Genomic DNA, 10075 nt, shown 5'->3' on the forward strand with positions numbered 1-10075 from the left:
CACACCCTAACTAAATATACCAACTCCGAGATCGCACTACAGTGGGGAAAGGGGCAAATTCACGATAATGGCCAAGTGATTTTTTTCCCCAAAGAAAAAACTTGCTGAATTGGCCATTCATGTAACTGATACTTTGATGTTTAAGGGTTGAGGAAAAGGCATTTGCTGCAATGCCTTTTTGATAACATAATATAGACCCCTCCTGCACACCTCACACCACCTCCTACTTAAAATATTTTAACTCAAAGATTGCACAAAACCGGGTAAAGGGCATATTCCCCAACCACTGGTATTGTAACACTCTAACAAAATTATTGACCAACTGCTTTATCAACCAAATTGTGTCAACAAAACAGATGTTCACTTCTCATTTTCACCACAATTGACTAATGTCAGAGATCCCATACATGTGTATATACTGGCGCACTTTTTTTAAGTGTGGTTTAGCTCAACAAAATATGATTTACAGGTGTGCAAGATTAACAATCACTGGGGTAGGGGAATATGTCCCTTCCTCAGGGATTGTGTGATCTTAGAGTTAGTATATATATATATATATATATATATATACACACACATATATATATATATATATATATATATATATATATATATATATATATATACATATATATATATATATATATATATGTATGTATAGTTTCATAGTTTCATAGTTTAGTACTAGGCTATCTGCCCTAGGGCATTTGCAAGCCTAGCCCTAGAGATGTGGCTTTCGCCACCCCATATAGTGGTACTAAGGTGTATAGAATACATTTAGAATACTGTGCCTTTGTCTAGTAGTGACACATTGAAGACCCCCTTACTTATTAAAATTAGTTTACTGTGCCTCTGTCAAGTAGTGACACAAGGGTGACCCCCGGGGTAAACCTACGATCTCCCATCCACTCGTCAAGATTTCTCTTCAAGAGAGTCAGTGAGGGGCTCTGCCTAACATGGACTGGGATTTTGTTCCAGAGTATGGGAAGCCTCTGAGTTATGAATCTGTCCCTCCAGCATGTTCTATTCATGTTTGTACTGAGGTTTAAATCTTTGTCTCTCATGGTTCTTATGGATTTGGATTTTTTTGAGGTGGAGCATGTCCATCAATTCCTGGTTGGACATGGCCTTGTACGTCAGGCACAGATCACCTCTGAGCAGAAGGTATGCTACTGAATACAGCTGGAGTTTCTTTAGCCTGGCAGCATATGACATATGTTGGAGACCCTTGATCCTCTTGATGAGGTACTTCTGGGGTCTTTCCAGCTGTTGTAAGTGTCGGGTGAGGCACATACCAAATGGGGCATTGTACTCAATCATGGGCCTGATAAGGGAGGAATACAGGGGCACGATGACCTCCTTTGATCTGGATGTGAACCCCTTCATGATAAGGTGGGCAAGGTAGAAAGTCTTTCTAACCACTTTGGCAACGTGGGTGTCAAATGAGAGGTCACTATATGTATATGTATATATTAAAGGAAGATCATGCCTCCTAAACCTGGTGGATTTCTTTGAGACAGTTACCAAGGCTATAGATGAGGGAAAGGTGATACACACAGCCTACCTAGACCTCGCTGAGGCTTTTGACACCATTCTTCATTCTGGTTTTATAGACAAGCTCACCAGCCTGAACATAAACCCCTACGTCACAAGATGGATTGCTAACTGGCTCACAGACAGAACCCACATGGTGAGAGTTGTGGGAGTTAGGTCCGACTCTAAACCGGTTACAAGTGGCATTCCCCAGGGCTCAGTTCTAGGACCCCTCCTGTTCAGCATATACTTCTCAGAGGTACAGACAAGCAAAGGAGGACTATGGCTGACCAAGTTCGCAGACAACTGCAAACTATGGGCTATAATTGACTCTCTGGCTGACACAGACATCTTCCAAAAGGGTCTCACTGAGACGGACACCTGGTGTCAAAATCATGGCCTCAAGCTAAATGCCAAAAAGTGCATAGTCATCCCCTTTGGAAAAAACAACGTACCCACAAACTACCACAAAGGTGGTAGTCCCCTAAATACTGAAGACGTAATAAGGGATCTGGCGACCCAAGTAGATAGTAATCTCACCTTTAATAATCACATTGCCAAGGTGGTTAGAAAGTCCTTCAAAGTGGCCCACCTAATCACAAAAGGGTTTGCATCCAGAACAAAAGAGGTCATTGTGCCCCTCTACTCATCACTCATCAGACCCATCATAGAGTACAATGCCCCATTTTGTATGTACCTTACAAGACACCTGCAACAGCTGGAATGACCACAGAAGTACCTCACCAAGAGGATCACTGGCCTCAAACAGATGCCCTATGCAGCTCGGCTGAAGAAACTCCAGTTGTACTCAGTTGCATACCGCCTACTCAGAGGTGATCTCTGCCTGACATACAAGGCCATGTCCAACCCAGAATTGATGGACATGCTCTACCTAAAGAAAACCTTATCCCCTCAGCCACATGCTCTAGAGATCTAAACCTCACCACAACAATAAAGAGGACGTGCTGGAGGGATAGACTCCTGTCCCAGAGACTTCCCATGCTTTGGAACAAGATCCCAATCTACATTAGGCAGAGCTCCTCGCTAACACTCTTCAAAAGAAACCTTGACGAGTGGATGGGAAACAGAAAGTTTACCTCGGGGATCACTTCAGTGGCCCTGCTGGACAGAGGCACAGGGAACTAATCTAAGGGGGCGGCAAAAGCCAACACATTCTGGCTAGGCTTATAAATGCCTTCGGGCAGATAGCCTAGTACCAACCTATGAACCTATGAACCTATGAATCTGATTTGTCTCACATCATTGGGGATTAAAGTTCAGGGTCTTAAGCTTCTGACAATGAGACATGTTGACCACTTATAGCCATGCTGACCACTTATACAGACAACAAGACAATACCAAAGATATAAAGTACTAAAGATAATTATTGACTGAACAGCTCAAAAACAATCTCCAACTAAAGCATCACTTGCATGGTTTGATTTAATGCTTTACTAATCAAAATGTATCAGTTTTGAATTAGCTGATTAATAAAAGATAGGTAAGATTGTCGGTCTCTTTCTCTGTGAGTGGGCTTTTGATACCAATGTTGATGCTGATGACAAAAGATATACTGAATTCCACCTTGACAGTTTGCCAGTAAATTAATTAATGATATGCCAACATCATATGCATCAGAAAAACTTGGCTTGACAATAAAATGAAAACAAAGAGGTTTTTGTTACTGTTCTATGTATTTGAGGACTTCATCACTTAATACACCAGCATATTTTCATATAAATATAATGTTACAGAAGGACTGCAATTACATGCTCAAGTCTCTGATTAGTGAGTTGAGCTGTACAAAACCCTGAACACCAAACTCAGAATATTGACAACCAATATTACCAAATTTATTTTATTTAACATTTGTTTACTGGGAAAGTCCAACTTGGAATGAAGCCAATTTTCATTGGAGGCCTAGGGAGAAACACCCCAGATGTATGTCTTTGTAACATGGCAGGAAACCTACACAGGGAGGACATGCAGACTCCACACAAAAGGCACCCCAGCCAAAAATCAAACCAGAGAACATCTAGTTCTGAGGTGACAATGCTACCGCTGCACCACTGTGCTATCCACATGCTGAATTTACATCCCTTTAGCACCTATGTTAGCTCTTGATCTTGGGTCTAATGCAGTAGGAAGGTCTTGAGTTTTGTGGGGGTTTTTGGGTAAGCTGATATTCGACTTTCCTATTTTTGGCATAGATTTTTGATTATTGCTCAACTCAACATTCTGAATCTCAAACATGTAATAGTAATCCATTTACTAATATGAAATACCTGGGTTCTTGGCAACAGGTTTTCAAAATGAAGTTGGTAGTGTGTGCATTAGGAATGCAACTGTGTATTGCTCCAATGAACTTGGCATCACATTATTGCATGGTTGCTTTTATTTGTTATTGAATTTGTCATCCATTCACAAATTGTGAAACTAAAATACAGGTGACAAAGTTATAGGAAGCATCAGAAAATGCTTTGATTGTACGAGAATAGATGAAAGGATTTATGTGGAAAAGGTCTGGCATTGCTTCAGAATTATTGTGTTGGCTGTCAGATTTGTGATAAATTGTTGAATAGTAGTGAGTTGAAGACATAATGGTAAATGCAAAATCCTGAAATGTGAAAAAGATAGAAGCTTCATAATGTTGAACTCAAAATATCTGGTAACAGTGTACATGTACTACATGCATACACTATGCCAGTGTACAGCCAGTCAACAAACATTATCACGCCCTGATAGAAAAACTTGGAAACTAGCACTAACATGGGTCCTGCAGAGGGGGCAAATCCAGTTCTGTATACATGCAGGGGAGTAGGCATTTTAATTTCAACATTTTAACCTTTCAGCATATTGACATTTCAAAACTTTATATTCAGAATTATGTCTTTCAGTAGGTTTCTTCTCTGTAAATTAACATAGCCATGTTGTCTGTCATAGTTCTTGCTAATATGGGTATCATTACTTAGAACACATGAGAAAGTAAAAATAATAATAATAATAATAATAATAATAAAATAACACTTTCTTAGAGGCAATGGTGGTCTATAAAGAGAATACATGCATAACTCTAACAATTAGCTCACTATCACAAGAAAAACAGCAGACTATCCATGGGATTCAGCAAGCAGCCGTGCAGGAATAAGTTATTCCTGCATGACAGGGACCGTTCCTGTTTGGCATGGCAGTGCGCCATGCATATGTATGAAGGCGTGCCACCATGTTCCAAAACGGACACGGTTCTGTGTATTAGCACAGGGTGTGTCTGTGTGAGAGTAGAGCTCTTACAATATACATGCCCCTTGCACTCCAGAATTGCTTTTCTGCAATTTAAAATGAGCAAGAACGCTAATAACACCCCCAACCTGTCAGGATAACAAATCTGGGTCAAAGCCATAAGGGACAATCATCTCTACCAACACAAATGTTGTCAGAATAACAGATGTAGCATAAGCACATAGCGCACACCTCCCAACCCGTCAGAGTAAGGAATGTGGACAAAGTCAAAAGGGACAATCGTCTCACAAAGCAGAAAGTTGATAGAATAACAGGTCCAGCATTAGCAGGGATATTCTGAAAGGTAAAAATAAAATAACACAACAAATATTTTTTTTTTTTTATAAATGCGATAAAGGTTAAGCATAGCTGTGTGGGTGTGCCCGTTGTTTAGCTATGCTTAGTCCAGCTTAAACAGCACAAGAAGTTAAATAGCACATCCAGCATAAGCAGTATTTCAATAGTGTAGTGGCTAGAGTGTACGCTTTGCAAACAGCCATTCCTGATTCGGTCCCCACTAAAACCAATTTGCATTTTACATGTGAAAGCAGTACATAAACATTTATTTTTATAATTAGCTACTAAATAAAATATATTTGTTAACCAGAATACAGCATTAGGTCCAGATGTAAGGTGTCAGTTTAATAAAGTTGTGAAACCCCCATATAAACACAAATGCCCCATACAGTATAGTCACACATGAATAAATGTAATGAAAGCACATTGGGGGATGTCAGGGACAGTAAACAAATTTATAATATGTAATGAATTATTATTCAATGCCATACAGCAGATAGTCTATAAAATGAAAAATAAGCAATGATAAGCATTGCACAGTTCTGCTTACCAGGTGTAAGCATTGTGTAAATATGACTGCTAACCAATGGGTAGCCTAGCTAAGTGGATTTGCCCATCGGTAAGCAGTGCTGAACCTGTCTCTTTAAGCACTGCCAACCTTGGCTAAGCAGGTTTGCCCATTGCTAATCATAGCTCAGCATATTCAAAACCATCCAATCACGGCAAAGGGTAGGAAATCAGCCATATTTAAACCCCACACGCAGGAATACAGCTCATAACAGGTTGCAGCTTCCCACTGTAGGTGGTATGGCAGGAGTTGGTAAGGGCATGCGCTTCCATGCACAGTGCTGGGGCATACAGGAGTCCTAGGTCATGGTAGGACTCCTGGTACAAAACCATGATGAAAGACTGCTGCAGGGCCAGTACCAAGGCTCCCAATATAAAGCAGAAGCCTGGGACCATCTCGCCTGTGATCTCACCAGTGCCACTGGTAACCCTAGGACTGGTGAGCAGGTCTGGCACCACTATGCCAACTTGAAGCAGAGAAAGTGGGAGCTCTTGGATGAGTGGGTCCAAGAAGCAAGGCAGAGGAGTGATACCCCAGCAATGTGTAAGTACTCATACCAATAACTGTTTACTAATGTCCAGCCTGTGTATATGATGGAGAGGTATGCCTAAATATTTCTCTATTTCCCTTACAGATGCAGCTGCGTGGGCTGTGAATCAGGAAGCCCGTGCTAGTAGGCTGCAAAGGCTGCATCACGAGGCTGGTGAGTAACAGTCCTGCTTGTAGTACCAAATAAATATAAAGTAGTAGAAAGTCACCTAGCAGTATAAAAACTGTGTATGGGTTGTACTGAATAAACCAGAAAATATGACAGTAATAGCCCCATATAGGTCATATTTAAATAAAACTGAAACTGCCTGGCAATAAAGCTCTAAGTCCGGGACTGGCTGTGTTTACTCTGGTATTGTATAGCATTTATTGTTGCATTCTCTGACTAGTACAATAAATAAATAATAAATAATATCTGAACATTACTATGTTGTATTAACCACTGTTACCCACACTGTGCTACAGAAAAAAAATATCTAGGAATGTCTGTATAAGACTGTTGTAATTTCAAGATCAGATTGTGCAACCAAGAGAGACTTAGACAGAAAACACTGAAGAGCTAAACAGCAATATCCAAATAGCACACTCTGATGAAAGTTAAAATTGTTGTATTTTTAGCAGACACAGCCATGGTTTGAATCCTGGGTGTGGTAGTAAGCTGCATGCATAATCATAACTCTCAGCTGTACAAATTTTTTCAGAATGTCCAGATAGTTGGCTCATATTTTAGGCCTGTTCGTCTGTCCCCCTGGCAAATCAGTGGGATGATCTCAAAATTGTAGTCACTAAATAAAGACATAACATTTGATTTTCAGACCTCAAAACCTCAGAAAATGTATATCAAAACAAATCCTGTCACTCTAGCAACTCTCCAAGTTTATGAGAGCAATATTCAAAATATGTCCCTATTTGTACCCCCATGTTGTCAAGCTTTGCCCAGAGTGTGTGCATTAAGAGATTGAGAGGTATGTGCATAATATTAACCACCTAAACTAACCAACCAACTAAAGTGTGATAGCCATCTTCATACAAACATAAAAAAAAAAAAAATCACAAAAAACTTAGCATGCTTTATCAACACAACCATTTCATCTCTCCGTCCACCATACTTACTCTTGCTAACACATACCCCAACCCTTCCCTCCTGTATGGAGCCTCTATCCTTACCAGTCTACAATCCTCCCTCAAATGAAAACTCTCCTCCTGTTACTATAAAATCTCAAAATTTGCATCTGGCCATAGATCCAATACCCATCACTGCATCTCCCTGCGTCAAATGAACTGGCTGAAGCTGCCCAGTTATCTTATCTATATTCAACTGATCCAAGCACACAAACTTATTTTTTGTCCCTGTCTATGCCCTCCCCTTGCCTCTACCTTCCAAATACATCTTCCTTACAGATGCCTTCGATTTAACTTCCAAAATCTGATAGAAATGCATAAACCTACACACCCTCCGGGCAAACATCTTCTATCCTTCTGCCTAGCACGTCACTGGAATTCTCTCCCACCACTTATCCGTACCAATAAAAGTCACTCTATCTTTAAAACTTTACTTCATACACACCTAATCTCACAATGGAAATGTTCTTGCTCTCCTCTTACATAACATCCTTAACTATAACTCTCTTAATAACAACATATCTGCTTATAGCCCTTTTGCCCATAACTTCCTGAAAGGTTCAAACTTTCTTTATAGTACCTTAATTTGCTAACAATGGGATGTTTCATACATTCTTCTCCTTTAAATGTCAATTTATTGTAACTGTTGTTACCATGTATACCTTTTCTAATTCTATTCATTAAGGTCTTTTTTGGTAAACTTTGTTAGGCTTGTTGTTCTGTAATTCTTTAATTCTACTACATTTGTATTGCATTTGTATTTACTGGAGCTTTTCTCTCCAGAACTCCATTGAAAACAGGTTCCTCATGGCCCAATGGACCATCCTGGTAAACAAACTGCAAATAAATAATTAAATAAATAACTCAGAATCTGGGAATATGTGTAGAAACAGTCAGGTAGTGTTGTCAGATGAGAAAACTATGCCTGCCAATAAAGATTTAAATCCATTGACTAGTAGTGTTTACTCTGGTATAGTATGACCTGACGTAGTATTCAGTAATATCTGATATCAGAATAGTACTGTTGTGCAACCACTGTTTCCCACACTGTGCTACTTAAAAATATGTCTAGGAATGTCTGTATAAGACTGTTGTAATTACAAGGTCAGACTGTACAACCAAGAGAGACCTAGACAGAAAACACCAAAGGAATAGACAGCAATATCCATATAGCACAATCTGCTGAAACTTAAATTGTTGTATTTTTAGCAGACACAGGTATGGTTTGAATCCTGGGAGTGGTAGTAAGCTGCATGCAGAATCATACCTCTCGACTGTACAGATTGTTTCAGAATGTCCAGATAATTGGCTCATATTTTCTGCCTGTTCCTCTGACCCCCTGGCAAATCAGTGGGATAATCTCAGAATTGTAGTCACTAAATAATGACATACATTTGATTTTCAGACCTCAAAACCTTCAGAAAATGTTTATTAAAACAAATCCTGTCACTCTAGCAACTCTCCAAGTTTATGACAGCATTATTAAAAATATGTCCCTATTTCGGCCCACATGTTTTCAAGCTTTGTCCAAAGTGTGTGCATTAAGAGATTGAGAGATATGTCCATAATATTAACTCTGAATCTGGGAATATGTGTAAAAACAGACAGGTAGTGTTAACAAACATTCCCTCCACAGGTCTACCAGGTAAGATATGTATAATTTAACTATAAGACAGTTGAAGTATACACTGTGTACAAACATACCACTGCCCAAACCAAGGCCATAAGGTATTGTAATAATACCTGTACCTTAATGATTGGAGCAATGATCATTAAAGTTGAGAGCACTACAAGGATATATAAGTTAATTGACATCTCTCTCCACCCTTCACCATACCTGCAAAAATAATCTAAATACACAAATCTGTGGGTATGTTTACACCAAACCTACTGTTGGGATATATGTACTATCATTCAATAAATACGGAAATGTGTTTCTATTAATGTTCTATGTTGAAACACTATCATTGGTGGCCTGCTGCTATCAATGTAATCTGCATGCCATTGTAATGGCCACTGTGGTTCCATATATGCATGCGTTCTGTTTGCTATGCAACTGTTCCAAATCTGGTGTTTTGGGTTAATGGGAATATCTATGCATTCTGTTATACCTCATCCTGGATTGTGTTGACTATTACTAACCCACATATGTTTTAAACCTGCAACACTATAGCACGTTTGGGAAGGCCGGTCTCAGCAGACCTATCTCCCACCTCATCTGGCCATGGCACCAGCCCCATCATGTCTGGGAACCACCACAAGAACCTCCTCGTTTGCTGGTCCTGCACCACCTTTGGGTGGAACCAGCTCAGGGGATGGGGCTTGTCACCCCCAGGAGTGGGTGTGAGACAGGATCCTGTCACCCGAAATCAGGTCAAGGGATTGGTGCGTAGTGAGCTACGAAAGGAGTTTGGAGATCTGCTACACCAGCTTGAGGGCCGCATGGTGCATTTAGAGGGTCGCCTGCACCTCCTGCTCAGCCCCCAGCACAGCCACCTTTGGGGCTGTGAAAGTCCAGTGTTGACTGCCCATGGGTGGGGACCTCAGTCCCACTGTTTCCATTTGGGGGCTTATGGGCTTCCGATTTCCAAACACCCCTCCCCATCCAAGGTGTTTACTCCCCACATGTGTCATACACCACCCCTGCATGCTGTCTTGTCTGTCTTGTCAGTCTTCCTACCTAGTCTACCTCCCCAAATATACGTATCTTTCCCCAACATCCCACTC

This window comes from Protopterus annectens, chromosome 3.part0 (assembly GCF_019279795.1).
Source record: "Protopterus annectens isolate FY-2018-M chromosome 3.part0, PAN1.0, whole genome shotgun sequence".
Classification (NCBI taxonomy): domain Eukaryota; kingdom Metazoa; phylum Chordata; order Ceratodontiformes; family Protopteridae; genus Protopterus; species Protopterus annectens.